Source organism: Camelus dromedarius, chromosome 3, assembly GCF_036321535.1.
Source record: "Camelus dromedarius isolate mCamDro1 chromosome 3, mCamDro1.pat, whole genome shotgun sequence".
Taxonomy (NCBI): Eukaryota; Metazoa; Chordata; class Mammalia; order Artiodactyla; family Camelidae; genus Camelus; species Camelus dromedarius.
The window spans coordinates 34,613,773-34,633,832 of NC_087438.1; the positions used below are offsets into that span (position 1 = coordinate 34,613,773).

The 20,060-nt window shown below is 40.1% G+C and overlaps 1 protein-coding gene across 1 annotated transcript in view; it reads right to left on the reverse strand.

Annotated features, from left to right (window-relative positions):
- Nucleotides 1-17,299: 17,299 nt before the first annotated feature.
- The window catches only part of ARL15 (ADP ribosylation factor like GTPase 15), a 379,383-nt gene continuing 376,622 nt past the window's right edge, over nucleotides 17,300-20,060 (reverse strand). The window contains exon 6 of the mRNA XM_064480591.1: nucleotides 17,300-18,894. The gene's annotated coding sequence lies outside the window, so the exon portion shown is untranslated. The remainder of the gene's footprint in view (nucleotides 18,895-20,060) is intronic.

The following is a 20,060-nucleotide window of genomic DNA, read 5'->3' on the forward strand; positions in this document are numbered from 1 at the left end:
TGGGCAAGCTTTCTGGCAGAAATTTTCATTGAGAATCAGTATAATTAGCAATAATTGCAATTAAATTGGGGGAGCCCTGTGGACCCTCTACACGGTTTCTGACTCAGACTACACAAGCCTGTAAAGTAACTTCATGTCAAGTACAATCATACCCATTTCACAGCTAATGAAATAGGTTTGGAGTTTTCTCAACATCAAGCAAGTTAATCAAGAGCATCCAGAGCGGTATCCTTCATCTGCCAGCCCATTTGAAGATTTTGCTCTTGATAGTATCTGACCTGGAATTTCAAATTTTACTGAAACACAAATCTTTTTTTTTAAATTGAGGTACAGTTGATTTACAATATTGTGTCAGCTTCAGGTGTACAGCAAAGTGATTCAGTTATACATATGTATGTCTATATTCTTTTTTCTATTCTTTTCCATTATAGTTTACTACCAGATACAGAATATAGTTCCCTGTGCTTATTGTTTACTTATTTTATATATGGTAGTGTGCATCTGTTAATCCAATACTCCCATTTATCCCTTTCCCCTCCCCCTTTGGTAACCAAAAGAAAATTTTGTGTTCTAAGTCTATGAGTCTGTATCTGTTCTGTAAAAAACTTCATTGTACTATTTTTTACATTCCACATATAAGTGATATATATATTTTCTTTCACTATCTGACTTACTTCACTTAATATGATAATCTCTAGGTCCATCCATGTTACTGCAAATGGCATTATTTCATTCATTTTCATGGCTGAGTAATATTTCATTGTATATATCTATATCTCTATCTACCACATCTTCTTTATCCAATCATCTGTTGATGGATACTTAGGTTGCTTCCATGTCTTGGCTATTGTAAATAGTGCCACTATGAACATTGGGGTGCATGTGCCTTTTCAAATTAAGAGTTTTCTCTGGATATATGCCTAGGAGTGGAATTGCTGGTTCATATGGTATCTCTATTTTTAATTTTTTTAAGGAACCTCCATACTGTTTTCCATAGTGGCTGTACCAATTTGCATTCCCATTAACACTGTAGGAGGGTTTCCTTTTCTCCATACCCTCTCCAGCTTTTATTTGTAGACTTTTTGATGATGGCTATTCTGACTGGTGTGAGATGACACCTCATTGTAGTTTTGATTTGCATTTCTCTAATAACTGGCAATGTTGAGCATCTTTTCATGTGCCTGTTGGTCATCCGTATGTCTTCTTTGGAGAAATGTCTATTTAGGTCTTTTGCCCATTTTTTTAAACATTTTTTATTGATTTAAAATCAATTTACAATGTTGTGTCAAATTCCAGTGTAGAGCACAATTTTTCAGTTATACTTGAACATATATATATTCATTGTCACATTTTTTTCTCTGTCCGCTACCATAAGATCTTGTATATATTTCCCTGTGCTACTTTTGCCCATTTTTTGATTGGGTTTTTGTTGTTGTTGTTGTTATTGAATTGTATGAGCTGTTCATATATTTTGTAAGTTAATCCCTTGTTGGTCACATTTGTAGATATTTTCTCCCATTCTGTAGGTTGTCTTTTCATTTTGTTTATGGTTTCCTTTGCTATACAAAAGCTTCTAAGTTTGATTAGGTTCCATTTGTTTATTTTTGCTTTCATTTCTATTGTCTTGGGAGACTGACCTGAAAATGTTGCTATGATTTATGTCAGAGAATGTTTTGCCTGTGTTCTCTTCTAGGAGTTTTACATCTTATATTTAAGACTTTAAGCCACTTTGAGTTTATTTTTGTGTATGGCATGAGGGAGTGTTCTACCTTCATTGATTTACATGCTACTGTCCAGCTTTCCCAACATCACTTGCTGAAGAGATGTATTTTCTCCATCATATATTCTTATCTACTTTGTCAAAGATTAATTGACTGTAGGTGTGTGGGTTTATTTCTAGGCTCTCTATTCTGTTCCATTGATCTATATGTCTTTTTTTTGTGTGTGTGCCAATACCACACTGTTTTGATTACTGTAGTTTGTAGTATTGTCAGAAGTCTGGGAGGCATAGGCCTCCAGCTTTGTTTTTTCCCTCAGGATTGCTTTGGCAGTTCTGGGTCTTTTGTGGTTCCATATAACTTTTAGGATTATTTGTTCTAGTTCTGTGAAAAATGTTATGGGTAATTTGATAGGGATTGCATTAAATCTATAGATTGCTTTGGGTAGTATAGTTATTTTAACTGTATTAATTCTTTCAGTCCAAGAGCATGGGATATCTTTCCATTTCTTTGAATCATCCTCAATTTCCTTTATCAATATTTTATAGTTCTCAATATATAAGTCTTTCACCACTTTGGTTAGATTTATTCCTAGATATTTTTTTGGTGACATTTAAAAATTTTTTTTTTCTTCTTTACTTTCTCTTTCTGGTATTTCATTGTTAGTGTAAACAAATGCAACAGATCTCTGTATATTAATCTTGTACCCTACTACCTTGCTGAATTCATTCATCAGTTCTAGTAGTTTTTGTGTGGAGTCTCTAGTTTTTTGTATAGAGTATCATGTTATCTGCATATAATGACAATTTTACCCCTTCCCTTTTGATTTGGATACCTTTTATTTCTTTTTCTTGTTTGATTGCTGTGGCTAGGACTTCCAATACTATGTTGAATAGAAGTGATAAGAGTGTGCATCCTTGTCTTATTCCAGAATTTAGTGGGAAGCTTTTCAACTTTTTACTACTGAGTATTATGTTGACTATGAGTTTGTCATAAATAGCTTTTCTTATGTTGAGATATGTTCCTTCTAAGCCCACTTTGACAAGAGTTTGTTTTTTTTTTCATTATGAATGGATGTTGAATTTTATCAAATTCCTCTTTCTATAACTATTGAGATGATCATGTGACTTTTGTCTTTGATTGATTTGCATATGTTGAACCATCCTTGTGACCCTGGCATAAATTCAATTTGATCATGGTGTATGATCCTTTTTTGGTTTAATAATATTTTGTTGAGGATTTTTGCATCTATATGTATAAAAAATACTGAACTGCAGCTTTCTTTTTTGGTAGTGTCTTTGTCTGGTTTTGGTATCAGGGTGATGATGGTTTCACAAAATGACTTTGGGAGGAAACAGAAACCTTTCAATAGCAAAGTTGTGCTAATTGAAAAAAAAAAAAAGGTGTATGTTCTTATTCAGGGCCTTTAAGAAACAATTCCAAACTTTCCTGAAGGGTCCTGGTCTTCATTCTATGACATATGTCTTTTTATTCCTGAGTTAGATTCCTAATGGTTGTATTCTGGGCAACATAACTACACATCAAATAATAAGTGTCTCCTGCAAAAATTAAGTAGAAATGGATCACAGATCTAAATGCTAGAGCTAAAATTATAAACTACCTAGAAGAAAATATAGAAAAAAAACCCTTATGATCTGGGTTAGGGAAAGTTTCTTGAATAAGTAAAAGAAAGCATGGGTCAGGAAAGAAAATATTGGTAAGTTGGACTTCATCAAAATTTTAAATGTCTGCTCTTTAAAACATACTGTTGAGAAAACAAAAATATAAGCCACAGACTGGGAGAAAATATTTATGAAACATAGTAGACAAAGAAGATATCTGGATTATTAATTAATTAATTAATTTCAGAGACTGTCTCTGAACACACATATATACTTAATAATTTTAGACAATCCAACGTTTTAAAAAAATAGGTAAAAGAACTGTACACTTTATCAATGAGGACATTCCCGTGGCAAATAAACAAAATAAAAGATGCTTAATGTTTGTTTGAAGAGAAATGCAAATTTAAATCTCAGTGAGATACCACAAGATACCTACTGGAATAGCTAAATTAAATTAAAAAGACTGATAATACCAAGTTCTGGCAAGAAGCAGTGAAACCAGAAATCTAGTTTGTTGGTGGGAATACCAAAATGATACAGCTATTTTGGAAGACACTTAAGCAGTTTCTTATAAAGTTAAATATACACTTAGCATACAACCCAGCAATCTTACTCCTGGGCATTTATCCAAGAGAAATGAAAACATGAATCCACATAATCTGTATGTTAACATTTATAGCAAAGACCTGTTCACAAATGCTTATATCAGCCCTGTTTAGAATAGCTCCAAACTGGAAATGCCTAAATGCCCATCAGCTAGTGAACAGTTAAGCAAACTATGGTTCATCCACACAAGAGAAATACATTACTGATACATACAACAATATGGGTGAATTTTGCATTATGCTAAATAAAAGAAGCAAGACACAAAATGCTACATACTGTTTGGTTCCATTTAGATGACATTCTGGAAAAGGCAAAAATACAGATAGAAATCTGACTTGCGGTTGCCAGGAGCTAGGGGTAGGGAAAGAAATTAACTGTAAAGGGCGCAAAGGAACCTCCTGAGGTGAAGGCAATGTTCTAGATGTTGATGGTGGTGGCAGTTGCACCGCTATATGATGCATTTACAAATCTCATTGAACTGCATACTTAAAAGAGTGAATATTAAAATATGTAAATTATACCTCAACAAACCTAATCAATAAAAAGCATTTATTGAGCATCAAAGGCAGTGTGCTGTGTAAGGTACTATAGAAAAGCCAGTAAATTAGAGACATAAGCTTGTGCTCTGAGGGATTTATGGTTTTTGTAAAAGAACAAAAGTAATGTTTAAAAATGGGTGAGTACTACCAAGCCGTGTAGGTTGTGATGAGTGTTAGAACAGTATATTTGTTTCATGTGGCTGCTATAACAAATTACCACAAGCCTGATGGCTTAACAACAGAAATGTATTCTCTCACGGTTCCGGAGGCCAGAAGTTCAATATTAGATTCACTGGACCAAAATCAAGGTGTTGGCAGGGCCACTCTTACTCCCTCTGGAGGCTCTGGGGAGAATTCGTTCCTTGCCTCCTCAGCCGTTGGTGGCCGCATCTCTCCAACCTCTGCCTCCACCTTCACATCACCTCCCCTTCTTCTGTGTGTGTCATCTCTCTGCCTCTCTCCTATAAAGGCACTTTATGAATATAGGGCCCATCTGGATAGTCCCACTTCACGATCCTTCACCTAATTACATCTGCAAAGATCGCTTTTCCTTACAGGTAGCATTACAGGTTCCAGGGAGTAAGACTTGGTATCTCTGGGTGGCCGTTATTCAGCCAACCAGCCAACCACAAGTAGTTAGGATGACATCGCTGTGGGATGGGCAGGGAGTGTTTCACAGAAGAGGGAAAACCTGACTTTGAGGAATGGACTGGATTTCAATAGAGACTGAATTTATTGACAGAGGGAGTGGTATTGACAAAGGCTTGCTGTGAGCAATGCTTTTGGCGATCCTTTTGCTAAGCTTGACTGGGTGAATCTGGATGGAGGTCAAGAGTGCAGGGGGAAGAAAAGTCAAAAGTTGCCATAAGGCCAGAATGGGGAAGGCCTTGAATTTTTTGATGAGGAATTTAAGCCTGATAGGCACTGAGGCACCACGGAAGGAACGAAGTGAGGTGATGCATGGAAGCACTGCTTTCAGGAAGTTACACTGGCAATATTTTACAGGATGAGTTAGAAGGCAACAAGAATCAGGAAACCAATTTTAAAATTTGTCGATCCTTGAGTTGTGAGTAAGGAGAGTTAGAATTAGAATGGTGGCCATGGGAATGGAAGGGAAGGGATGGAGTCAGAGACAGGGCAGGCTTCATGGGCGTGTGAACTCATTGGTCACACAGAGCCCGACAAGCTGAAGGGTCCTGTACTTGGTTTATGCTCTATCACTGTCTTGAAGTTCCTAATAATTTTATCTTGGAACGTGTGTTTTGTAAGTGAAGTCCAGTGGAACAATGGACCATATGCACAACCGAAGGACACACGCACTTACATGCAGTATCTTTGTTCACTGTCCTTTCTCCCCTCGCCTCCTCCTGTGCACAGGACATTCAAGAGGCTCTACGAGCACAGAATTCCAGGAGAACCAAAATGCACAGGAGTTCGATGAGAAGCAAACAGAGTACAAGGCAAGCGTGTTACCTCTGTAACTGAGTAAGCAGAGGCACTGACAACCGAAGAGGCCAGGCTTTCTGTTGAAACTCAGTTAGAACACAGAAGGAAGGCGATGACATTTAGGGAACATGAACCAAGGAACCCCATCATGCCCTTTGTCTCTGGTGCTACTCCCCTCACTTAGCTGACCACTTATGCTGAAAATGATGGAAAAGAGAAGGAAAGAGAAGGGTAGGGCCACCCATAGTTTTGTTTCCTCTACTCATCAATGTCCTTCTTTAAAACTGTTTTAAAGTCCTTTACTCATTGGTGAGCTGAAAGCAGTGTTGGTAGAATGTGTGTGTATCAAAAAGTGAAACAGAAGTGGATGAGTTAGTTTTTTGCAGGTTCCACTGCTCTGGTGAGAATGAAACGTGAATGCGTGCGCGAGCTATGGACACTGAAGTGTAATTTTTGCCATTCCGCATACAAGTTAAATGCTCTAATATTCACACTTAAAACTGGCATTGCACAATTTAAAATTACTGGTAATACTTTAATTTGTAATTTTTCTTTACCTAGTATGATAGTAAGTAGCAAAAACAAACCTCAAAAACAAGCAAACAAAGCAAAACCAAACAAAAAATCCTATGACAATTTAAGAGTCCACAGAAGAAAGAAAAAGTTTCCTATTTAGTACCATTAGTGGCATTACTTTTTGAACAAAGAGGCCTGCATTTTCATATTGCACTGGACTCTGTAAATTATGTAGCCAGCCCTGGTCAGAGGACACGATGTCCGTAAGGATTCTGTGAGTCTATATAAGAAGCCATTTAGCTGTCAGATGGTATGTTCTCCCACACTTCCAAACCACAGCAGCGTCACAGCGGGAAACAGCATAACCAAAGCCTCTGTGCAGAGTAAATCAGCTCATTTTAATTGTATACTCTTTCTTAAAAATTGTGATAAAGTACACATAATGTAAAATTTACCTTCTTAACCACTTTTAAGCATGCAGTTCAGGAATGTTACGCATACTCACATTGTTGTACAAAGCAACCTCCAGAACTTTTTCATCTTGCAAAACTGAAACTCTGTACCTATTAAACAGTAACTCTCACTCCCCCTTCCCCACCAAACCCTGGCAACAGCCATTCTACTTTCTGACTCTGTGACTTTACCCTAGATAATGTCATGTAAGTGGAATCTTGCAGCATTTGTCTGTCTGTGACTGGCTTATTCCACTTAACATAATGTCCTCAGCATTCATCTGTGTTGTAGCATGTGATGGGATTGCCTTCTTCTTTAAGGCTGAATCATATTCCGCTCTGTGTGTACCACACTTTGTTTCTCCGTTCACCTGTCAATGGACATTTGGATTGTTTCCACCTAAAGAAGCTCATTTTAATATCAATCAAAACTTGCCTCAACTGCTTGGCAGTTCACCCATCCATCTATCCATCTATTCTTTGACCCATTCCACAAAGGATTTAAAGTGATTCACAGACAATTTCAATTAAAGGAAAGAAACGAGAAAGAGAGTCAGGACAAATGGAAAATGTGGGTGACAAAACAGTAAAGCAGGGCCCATTAGAAGTTTGGCTGACAAAGTTTTCTAAAAGCTATGCACTCACAGTGTGGCTAGATTGACGTGGAACCACCAATTCTCACACAGGGCTTCTCTAACTTGTTCGTGTCTTGGTACCTGTAAAAACAGTATTTTCATCGCATCCAGCGGTAATCTGATGAGGCCGCTCTTCACCAAAGGGGGCTGGCCCCCGGCCACACACCATCCTCGCACCCTGAGGACTAAGGGAACCAGCATCTCAGGCCCACGGGCAACCTGCTCCTGGGAGACCACTGGCTACCACACGCTGCGTGAGGCCCTTGCAGGCCCTGCCTTAACACAAGGTGCACATGTCAATTGTCTGTAAATGACCCAAATTATAATTTCTATCTCCAGCAACAAGACTGTGAAGCAGTGGAACCAGGGCTGTGGAGTTAGAACGAATGGAGTTGTTTCTGTTTGTCGCTAGTTCTGTGACTGGACAAGTTACCTCATCTCTCTGAGCCTCAGTTTGCTGGTCTACTAATAAGACTAACAAATACCTGCTTTATGGGAATGCCCGATAACTAGACATGATGCTTTTTGAGCACCTAACACACACCAGACCCTCAGCTGGCGCTCCCCTCCCCAAATGCTTGGTATTAGTAATAATACAAGTACTAAAAGAGATACTGTTCCACATGGTGAAGTGGTTCACCAGGACTTCCAGTTATTTCCTTCCTTCATTCCTTGATTCATTTATATGAACACATATTTACTGAGTACTCATCTTGTGCCAAACACTACCAGGTTCTGGGGATACACTGGGTAAGCTGAAGTACAGTAGACTTCTCATCAGAATCCATGTGTTCTAGCCTAGGCTGGGTAACAAAGTGTCTGTGTGACTTTGGGTGGATCACTTCAACAACCCAGGCCCTTGTATCAGTCATCACTCACTAGGTTATGCTATAAAACAAGCAACCCTAATGTTGCAGAGGTTTAGTCAAACAATGATTTCTTGCTCACATTACAGAAGAGATGTAGATTGGCATCAGCTCTGCGTCATTCCCAAACCCAAACTGATGGTGCAGCCAGGACGCTGTTCTCACCGGGAGGACTGAAACAAGACGACTCCAGCCAAGCCGTGCAGTTGCAGCCAACATTTCTGCTCTGAAGGAAATGCCATCTCCACCTACATTCCATTGGCCAACACAGGCCACATGGCCAAGTCCATAGGCAATGAGGCAGGGTGAGGGTGAAGAGGAAACAAGTAATAGTGAACAAAGAACATAATGCTTCACTGTCAGCTTTCTGATTTATAAAATGAGGATGTTAGGCTCGTGGATGTTAGGCTGGAGTTCTCTGTTCGCTTCCAACTCCATATTCGGCAGTTCTATGATTTAATGGAGAGAAGTCTAACTGTAAACTAGTGTTACCCATTGAAGAAGCTGAGAGTCACTCTGCCAGAGCACTGCATTAAACACAAGATGCATTGGACAAGAACCTATATAATCTGCTAGGCCCAGTCACTCTTCTGCAGGGAAACACAAGGATAAACGGAATTTTGCTACACATGCCTCTGAAGCTGTTTTCCCACTTTGACCCCTTAGGTCTTTATGAACTTCACTCTACACAATCACAGCTTTCAAAGATGACAGGTGTATCCTAAGAACTGCATGGGCCCCCTGACAGTCTCTAAATAAAATCATATTAAAATTGTAATGCACCTTTGGGGAGGGGCTTGTCATTTACAAACAAACAACTCTAGTGAATCTTTTAAATATTGAAAATGAAATTATTCCATAATCAAATCCTTGCAACTATAGATTTTAATTTGCTGTCAATCTTAGAAAAGCGCTGGGACAAGATAACCTTTCTAAAATAAGCTGGCCCCTAGGACCCACCAAATTCTGTGTGAAGCCTGGCATCAGCCTCCAAACGTAGCTTCTAAATGTCCAGGCTCCTACGATCTCATTAATTACCAGCTTTATGTACTGTGCACTGAAGTAGAAGGGAAAAATGATTTCCACGCTACTGTTACAAATGGCTATTGATACTGAGGACCTACTGTGTGGCAAGCATTATTCTGTGGTTATACATGTGTGGTCTTTACTCTCGCAATATCTCTGCAAGATTCCCCCAATTTTCCAGATGAGCAAACCAAGTTTCCTAGAGGTTCAGTAATTTGCCTAAATACTTAAAAACAGAGCATGTTTTAAACCAGTGCTACTGTGATGCCAAAGTTCAGTCCATCCTGCTGAAGAAGAAAACCAGAAAGTTCTTTTACTCCCTCTATCTGCCATGAAGATGGATGGCTAAACAGCTCTTTCTCTTCTTTGTATTTCCAATCATTATTTTCCTCCCTGGAGGATGAGAGCTATGATACTGTGAAATTTCTATATGCAGGATGTGAGAGGATGAACAACATCTGACAGTAAGGGACATGGGTGCCCTGCTTTGTATGCTTGGGATGAAAGTTTGATTAAACAGGTTAACTGCAATCATTTTCCTATATATATATATATAGACACCAAGCCTGGCAAAAGAACAGCCTACAGATCTCCTTGACGTAAGTTTTATTTTGACTCCACTGGGGCTACTGGCTGCAGGCTCAGCGGATAGGAATGGAAGCCCCACACCCCGGTTCCGAGTGTTGATGCGTGCTAATTATATGGTCTCTACGAGGTGGGAATAAATTGAGGACTTGACAGAAGAAAACAGCTTTTCCTTCTGGCTAATAGGTGAGAAGAGTCACCCCATCACATCAAAGGTACCCATGTCCATCCGCCTACAGTGGGCTGTGGCCATCCATCTGCAATGTCACTGACTGGGCAGCCCATCCAGCCACATCTGGAAAAGTTAAGTGAGCCGGAGAGTTGACACGTGTTGGCGAATGCTTTCAGCACAGCATATTGACAACAGGCGAACACAATTCTCTTCCCCTTATTTGCATCAAGCCTGATAAGTTATTTGAAAATTAAAGCTTCAAGGTTTAGATAAGTTAGTGAAAACACATACAGACAGATCGGTACTACAGCCAACAGTAATTCTTTGAAAAGTACGATGTGACGGGCCTGGAAGGGTTAACGAGGCCCATAAGCAGGGTGACCAGTCCAGGCGAAACTAGGGGGGGGCATGAGGGGCGCAGTGTATTCACCCTAGGAGGACAGATGCCTTTGGTGCCCCTAATATACATCACACAACCCTCTCTTCACCACAGAGTCTGAAAACCTGAAGAACAGAGCGCACGCACTGTCTGAATGACACCACAGACACCCTAGAAATTGATCAGCCGCTTTTCTGACTGCCCTGGATAGTTTCAGTTTTAAATTCTAAATTTAAATTCCCATCAAGCCCCTCAAATCAGGAGCCATGTCTTAAGATTTTGCTTGTTTATTTTTGTAGCTTTGACAGCCCTGCACATAGTGCCACACGGAAAGCACTTTGTGGCAAGCCCTTCTTGTTCTAATCTGGCACGAGCTATGACAGCCCGGCACAGGCACAATAGAAGTAGAAAGATAATCCTAACCGTTCTCTTCTACAAGCTCCTCAGCTCAGGAGAAGATTCAAAAGCCTTCTCAAATGTTCTCATTTACCATCCACCCAGAGGTGCTTTGTATTGAAATAGATTTTTTTTCTCCATGGAGCCCCCCTAATAAAGCCTCATGAGAGTTTGAGGAAAGAAGTAGAGGTGTGTGGCTGAGGAAAGGAGGCAAAAGAAATTCCTGGGCTTTGCTACAACAGCTTTGGACTCCAGGGTAGCTCCATGGTGCATCTGGCTCTTGGACAGGTCCCTCTTAAATCTCGAAGATTCTTGCTCAGCCTCTGATTTCCCCATGCTCTTCCTGCTGCTCTGTGTCTCCCTTCAGGAAAGAGTCATTCGAAGAGCCTTTGCCATGACCTACCTCATCCCCACCGGGAGTTGGTGAGGCCACTTTCAGAGGTGAAAGCTTGGCTTGGGGACGGGCTGTTCACACCAGTTCAAGAAAGAGAGGTGTGGTGAGAAGCCTGGGAAGGCAAGACTTTTCCTTCGGCCTCCATGGAGACATGATTCTTTTCAGCAAAGCTCAACACAATCCACTTTTTTTTTTTTTTCTAGAGAACTGCGGGGAAGCACAGCTGCCTGCTGAGAGCAGCGATTTGCGGAGGCTCAGGGAGGCTCACAGGAGTGGAAAGTAGCAAAACGAGAATTCTAATCCAGATCTCCTACCCAGTTCACCAGTGGTTCCGCATTGCTCTGCACGGCTGTGTGGGGTGCCCTTGGGCCATATCGTGCAGCATGGATGGATGAGCATGTGGAGGTCTTAACTGTTCCCCGTTTGCATAGTTATTTTAAAATTTAGTCTAAGAATAGATTTTATTTGAAGAAAGAGTTTCACTGTGAAAGAAAAGTCATCCATGTTATCTCCAATTTTGGAAGATTTTACTGGAAGCTATTCTCAGGTAGCTCTGTGTGAACTAAGTCCTTACTAGAGATCTTTTTACCCCTCAAGCATCATTTGTACTAGGAAGCATTTATATTGGGGTCACTGGCTCACACACACGTGCCCGGCCCGCTGAATGCCTAAAGAAGTTCTGATTCATCATTTTGCAATTTCTGATGGACACTGTTGAGATTTTAATATTTGTTCTCCACAAGAATAGCAGAGTGGTTCTAAGTGTGGGCTCTGGTCAGATAGACTGGGTCTACCACTCACTATGTAACCTAGGGCAGTTTCAAAAACAAACAAAAAAACCCAGAGCAAAACAAAACAAAATAGAAATCCTTTTATGTCACAAAGGGCTGAAGTTGAAGTGACCAAACATATTTAGAGCACATAGTAAATGCTCAATAAACACTGGCCATTATTATTATTGTGGCTGCTGCTGCTCTTGTTGTTATTTGAGGGACTCATGCCAAGGTCTGGCAACAGCTTCTGAACAAAAGAAATGGGCTCAGCCTCACAATCCAAAAGCTTTAAATTCTTGACTTAGATCAGTAAGTTGTTACCTTAAATAATGGTGTGTAGGACAGAGTAGGACAAACCCAGTGGACTCAGTGCGTGAGCAACACACACTGGAAAAGAGAAAGCAGGCAAACGGCTTCTGTTACCCAGGCTGGTGGTGGGGCTAGAGGTGGGACCCAGAAGCTCTGTTCTCTTCCCATCAGGCAACTGCAGTCTTTGGATCTGTTGTAGTTGGCTCAGCTAAAACCCTCATTTCCAATTTTCACACTATCTGTAAACGTTTAATTCAAAAGGCTTTCCTATTTAATATCAAACAAGTGAGAAAAAAAAATCTCATCAGCTCATTAGTGCTGTGCCAGACTTCCACTGGAATATGGTGGTGACTGGAACTCAGCTGCGCGGGGACCTCAGTAGGATTTCTCAGATGGCTGAATGGAGAGCAATACATCAGCCTACTAAAATCTCCCATGCCATTTGGTTTAAATTTAAAGTTCCTTTGAGGTTAAGTAAGTATTAGAACCAGAAGGAAGGCAGGTTTACAGTCTCTTAGCCTGGGCTCCACATGCTGCAATTGTCACAAATATACCTCGTTTCGGCAAGAGGGGTCACTGCCAGCCCCAAATCTCCCCAACTCCACTTACCATTCAGAACTGGACTCTACATTCCCATCAACCTTTGCCCAGGGCTGCGGAACGCACAGTCTAGATGGACAGGCCATCCGAAGGAAATATAACGCAAGTCATGTGTCACTTTAAATTTTCTAGTAGCCACACTAAATTATAAAACAAATAAATAAGTGAATAGAAAGAGGTGAAATGAATTTTAATATGTTTTAACCCAGTATGTCCCCAATATTATCATTTCAACATGTTATCCATATAAAATCATTAATGGTATTTTACATTTTGGGGTCCTAGGTCTTTGAAATTTGGTGTGTATTTTCTCCTGACAGCACACCTAGATCTGAACGAGACACCTCTCAAGGACTCAGTCGCCACTGTATTGGGCAGGGCTGGTCTAGACTCTAGACTAATTGCACACTATATCCTAAAGTGGCGGGACAGTGGTGAAAACACCCGGCTGAGTCTAAGGAAGGGTCTCAGGAGGCGGAGAAGAACTGGGAGGACCCTGTGAAACAGAATCTGTCACCACAGTTCCTTTTGAAGTGCATTTGTCTGCAATAACTTCTATAAACATCACCAGCTTCTCCCCTTTGTTTCACAGTTCGGGGACCCAATTCATCTCTGACGGAGGAGAGTATTATTTTCTCAGCTGCAAATCATGTTAATTGGGCAGCAACTAGATAGGAATGTGGAGTAAACACCCCTAATACCTTTAATGGTTTTGATGACTTTTCCAGCCCCATACTGTAGGTACTGTATTGAAGGAGGGTAGCAGCCCCCTCCCCTGCTAAGAAGACAGCAGAGACAGATCAAATAAAGCACACACAGTAAGTCTCCATCAGCAACACTGTGTGGTGGAATGCCAGAGTGACTGCAGTAACCAACAATTTATCCTATTAAAACTAATGTTTATTAAGCATCTGCTATGTGGCAGGCAAGGTGCTAAGTTTTTTTAGTATTTCATTTAATCCTTATAAAGACCCTATGGTTATATGATATGAATTGCTAATAGTCCCATTCTACAGATGAGGAAACTGAGCCTTAGAAAGGTTAACAACTCATCCAAGGTCAGCAAGTGTCAACATTGGAATTCAAACGCAGTTAATTTCAGAGCCCGTGTGCATATTGAGGGTAGGACTGGCTATATAATGTGGAGAACCCAGAGCAATGTGAAAATATGGGGCCTCTTGTTCAAAAAGCAGGAAAAAATGTCTTTAATATAAAGCTTTTTCCTTTCTTCCAAGGTTTTGATGTTGACTGGCCATGGTGATTTGTATTTGCTATTTAATGTCATTCTAAGTCAACAAAAATTAAAAATTAAAATTAACATAAACTTGACTATTCATCTTTGCATTGTGCAATGCCAGTTTTGAGTGCATTTTTAACTTGTATGCAGTCACTGAAATCACACAATTTGTATTTCACAGCTTGTACAATGCACTTGTGTTTTGCCCCAAATGAACTCATCCGTTTTTATTTCACTTCTTGATATACACACACATTCCATCAACTCTCTACCTTGAACTACTGATTAGTAAGAAAGGACTGAAAAGGACTGGAACTGTGGTCTGCCCTGTCTTCCTCTCCCTTCTATGTCATTGTTTTCAGTGTAAGTGGTTGGCTAATATGTGAAGTTAACACAGGTAAGAAACAATATGACAGAATTTGAAGAGGAGCAGAATTTGCCACCCCAGAATACGTCTCCTTGGCATAAGGATCATTTTAGGCTGGTTATTTTAAAGAAATAGCAGATGCAGGAGAAGCTCTGAAAACTGAGAAGAGAAAGAGAAATTTTGTAAGAGAAATTTACATTTAGAAGAAAAATTTCCTTTAGGGAAGGGTGTCTCTTTCCTTGTAAGAAAACTCTGTAAAAGAAATTTATATTTAGAAGAAAAATCTCCACTAAGGGTGTCTCCCTCTCTGTACCAGGAGGAGGAGGATGACTAAATCTCTAGAAATTCTTACCGATGGAGAAGGCAACTGACTAAAATCTGCAAAACCACCAAGCCCTTGGTTTACTGTGCTTTGCCTGATAATCTCCCATGACTGCCTTCCCTCCCACTGCCCCCCAACATCTTCTTTAGCCTTTAGCTGGAGACGGCTTGAGCCATTTAGGGGAGTTATTCAGTTTTCCTGGGTATCTCTCATGTGTATAGGAGGTGTATATGCTATTAAACTAGTTTGTTTTTCTCCTGTTTATCAGCCAAGAATCTAGAAAGGGAGTGGGAAGATGATTCTCCCTCTCTTACGAATTTCTCGATTAGTGCTGTTTTTTAGACTTTCACCTGCCTCCTTCCTGCATTTGAGGCAAGTTCAGGTTTGGCTGGAAAGAATGCCTTTGAGGGATGTCAGCATCTCCTCATAGCCAGTCATAAACTTAACGTGCTTACCTTGTTCTTGGATCACACACATCGTGGGTCCACTGGGCTGCTGTGCTAATGGGACGTCAGAAACGCTGTGTATGAACAGGCGGGCAAGGACACGCGTACTGCAGTATCTCCTCTACTCACACGCAGGCACTGTCATCCCTTTGGACTTCACTTACAAAACACAAATTCAAAGATAAAATTAAGAATTTCAAGTTGGTGAGAGTGGGGCACTGAATCAAGCTCAGGGCCCTTCTGAGTATGGGACCCTGTGTGAGTGCACCAGCGGCCCACCCGCGAAGGAAAACCTGAACCGGGCAAATAGAGTGAAACAGAGTTTCTGCCATCCAGCTGTTGTTGGACCATGTAAAGTACAGCTGCATCTTGAAAAATGTTGTCCCAGTTACCCTAGCAGCCCAGCCATGGAGCCTCAGAAATGGATCCTCCCCACCTTATTTGTTGGTGAGTTTAGTGGTTGCACCCCATTATCTGGGGCAACTTGAGTGTGCTCAGCAAAGCAATTTCCAGGTGGCCTGTGGGGCTCCTCTGATCTTTGCAAGTGTTCCATGGGTGGGTGGAGGGGAGCAGCACCCTGCAGAACCTCCACTCATCCACTTGCATCATGGGAATTCACCAAGGGCCACCTCTGGAGGCCGTCTAATCTGGTCTTCACTGTCCTGGACAATGGGGTTCTGGTGTGACAGGCAGGTGATAAAGGTAAGAAGGCTGGTTTTATATTCTCCCTTAATTTCCTCAGGCCCTCACTTTGGCCTCAGTAATTTACTTGTTGGTCCCACTGACAAATGTTTTCCTGTGACACCTTTCATCTTATCACATTTATTCTTCTGCAGAATTACCTGCCACCATCCTGGAAGTTCCCTCTTCCAATCCACACTCTCCTCAGGTTACTCTCCCTAAAGAGCTGTTTTGATTATGCTCCTTGTCTCAGAAACATTCACTGGCTCCCACTGATCACTAGATTTTGTCCAAATTCTTTGTCATGGCGCTAAAGGCCCCCCACAATCTGACCTCAACCTACCTTTCTTTCCAGTTGTGTTTTCATTCTTTCCTTCTGGGCAAGAGATTATTACCTATGATCCTTGCCTCCTTTGTGCCTCTACTATATCTCTCCCTCCTGCCCCTCCTTTCACTTTACTTTCTACACAATGGACTCGCCATAAGTATGTGGTGTTTATTTATAAATCTTTTCACTCCACAAAAACATACATACTATACACCGCGTATCTTCCCTGTGGTCAATGTCACATAGTATGTGGATGCGACATGTTTGAGGTAAACAATTTAGCAGAGAGAATTAAACATTGGTCACTTCTTTCACCTCCCCAGGAAGTGATGACCAAAGCTGTTTTGTTTATTTAAACTCTTGCTAAAATGGAAGTTATCACAGAAGCAAATTAAAACAAGATTTCATTTTCTACCTATTAAATCAGGATAAATCAGGATAAATTAAATAAATCAGGATAGATTAAAATAAATCAAAAGCCCAATTTCACAAGATAACAGAAAAACAAACTGACATCTAGTCACAGGTTGGAGGTGTGGATTGATACAGGTTGGGAAGGCAATTTGAAAATATGTTTTAAAAACCTTAAACATGTTTATGCCTTTGACCCTGTAATTCCACAATGAACCCTGTCAATTCACTTGCTACGGAAGTCATCAGGAAATGTGCACAAACATCCTTCTACACAGACATTTAAGGCAGAAATCCAACTATCCAACAACAGGGAATGAGTTAGGTAAATAATGGTATTTGTGAGTGCAAGGGAGCCATTAAAAATCATGTTTTAGAGAAAAAAAAAACCAATAACATGGAAAAATGCTCCTAATGTATTGGTAAATAAAAACTATGTTCCAAAACAATATGCATAGTCTGACCCCAATTTTGTAAATTGTATGTGGATAGAAAAGAGATTAAAAGGTTATATATCACATCAATGTGATTCTTTCTAGGAGTACAGTTATTTTCTCTTTTCTCCTTTATATAACCATACTTTCCACAATGAAAGTGAATCAATGAAAATGAATTTCATCAAATATGAAAAAAATGCATTGCACTTAAAATGCTCTAACTTGAAGTTGTTAGCCAGTCATGAAATTTTCCTGTATTAGGGGCTATAAAGTGTTAAAAAGGAAACATCAGACAAAAGCACTGCCTTTCTGTGATTTATAAGCTAATGATGACACAGAAAGTACTAAAAAAATGCAGTGACTTCAGAAAAAATCAATATTTAACTAGCAAATGTTTAGTTCTGAGCACTATATTTGATTCTATTTTAAATTTTTACCTTTCTCCAGTACATATAGCCCCAATGCCTTGCACACAATGTACATTCAATCTGTGTTGCTGAATGAATAAATGAGTGAATGGGGAGTCGAATAATGAAAGGCTGAGGCCGTGGAGGTCACCGGAGGTGTGTTCACCCGGTCTAGAAAGACTCCACGACCAGGTGAGGACAGGCTTCCAAGGCTGATGTTGTTGTAGCCTTTACATAACTTCCTTGGTTATAAAACCTCACCATTTATACCTTGCAACCTCCCTCAGCTCCCTTACCTTTTTACCTAAGAAATGCAAAGGGAAAACTGCTTCCAACATCCATTCCTGGAGTCACAGTTGGCACCATTTATCGAATGTTTCCTATGTGCCAGGCACCGCGAGAAGCACTTAACACAGATGACGTTATCTGGTACTCAGGGTAACCCTCTGAAGTAGGCATATCACCTCAACTGTAGAGGAGAAACTGAAACACAAATAAATGACTTCTCCAGTGCCATATGACTAGGAGGGGGTGGAGCCGAACTCTAAGCCAGTTCTGGTTGACTCCAAACACTGGGAAATTAGTCACTATGCTATAAACTTCCTTCTTGGAATCAGGACAGAAATTTTCAGTGGTGATTAACATGCCAGACTGACACACATTTCTTTTTCCTTATTCTCTTTTTCCTGGTAATGTCTTTAATTTTAGCTATTCTGGTGAGTGCATAGTTAGCTCATGGTAGCAACCCGCTATTAGTAAGGTTATTGGCCATTTGGATAGCGTCTTCCTCCATGAAGTGACTGTTCAAGTCTCTTGCAGACTTTTCCATTAAGTTGAACACTCTTTTTTCCTTCTTGATTTGAATAGTTCTGAGTATATTCTGGGAACAGACTTGGTTTTGTGTTGCAAATATCTTCTATTCTGTACCATTTTTTTTTCTCTCTTCACTTTCTCTTTTCCCTTTTCCTCTCTTTCAAACATTTTTTCAAACACTTTTTCTTTGCAAAAATGTCTGTTATACAGAGGCAGACAATAAGTTATTACGAACTTCCATGTCACCATCACTTGGCTTCAACAATTGTCACCCACGGCCAATCTTGTTTCATCTCTATCCTCTCCTACTTCTGTTCTTCTCTCCACCCAATCGATTATTTTGAAATAAATCTCAAGCATAATATTTCATCCATAAATATCTCAGTATATGTCACTGATAAGGGCTCCCTGAAAAAAAAATACACAAACACAATTCCATTATCACGCCTAAAATATCCTAGTAACCAATGCTTCCTTAATTCATAAGATATTTACTAAGTGTTTACATTTCTCCAATGTCTCATCTTAGCCTTTTACATTTTGGTAGCTTGAGCTGGAATCTAAATAAGGTCTACACTCTGCAACTGTTTGATAGAGCTCTTAAGACTTACTCTATAGATTTCCTCTCTTTATTACTCATTTCCTTCCTGCTGTTTAAGAAACCAACTCATTTGTCCAGCTGAATTTCCAATAGTCTGGATTCTAATTATTGCAATTAAATCACCAGGTGTGATTTAACATACTCTTCTGTTCCTACATCTTCTGCAAATTGTTGGTTAGATCTAGAAGCTTGATCAGACTCAGGTTCAATTTTGGGGGCAAGAATACTTCACTGGTGGCATTGTATCCTTCTCTCTGGAAGCACATAATGCCTGGTGGTTTCCCTCTGTGTGACATTAGCAGACACTGAGGATCACTGCTCAGCTCCATTATTTCATGAGGGGCAGAACCTCAAAGTGTAAACCACACATTTTAATTAATCTCTGGTATCATGTGACTTCACTGGATTTTGCTGTTTTACCTAAAAGTTTGGGATGACTTGAAATTAACAAACTGAATTAAAACAGAAAGGTTTCTGTTTATTTTTGTGATTCTACCTAGGTACCCAGCCTTGTAGACTGTAGCAGATATGTTGTGGTTCTCTGAGAGGCATATTTATCAAGGGGCTTGGGGCTGGTGAGGGAAAAGCAGAATGGACTTCTGGTGTTCAGGGAAATGAGAATGTGTTAGTACAGATTTTTCAAAAATGCTCCAAATCCAAAATGTGTTAGCTCCTGCTAAAGGAACAACTTTGCCCAAGTACCATCTTGGAATAAATAATGGGTCTAGAGGGGGCAAACAGAGCAGCCTGAAATCCAGTTGAAACTCACTGCTTCTGTCTAGCAAAACATCCAGGGGGTTATATAGCTTATAGGTTATTCCCTCTGTCTGGGTGTGTGAATTGTGGCTTTTTTTTTTTTAACACAGCAGTTTTTATTGTTAGATGGAATAAAACACAATAGACTGCCCCTGAGATACACAAGAGAAGAATTTTGCTCTTGGAGATTCATCATTTCAAATATAGGTCATTTATC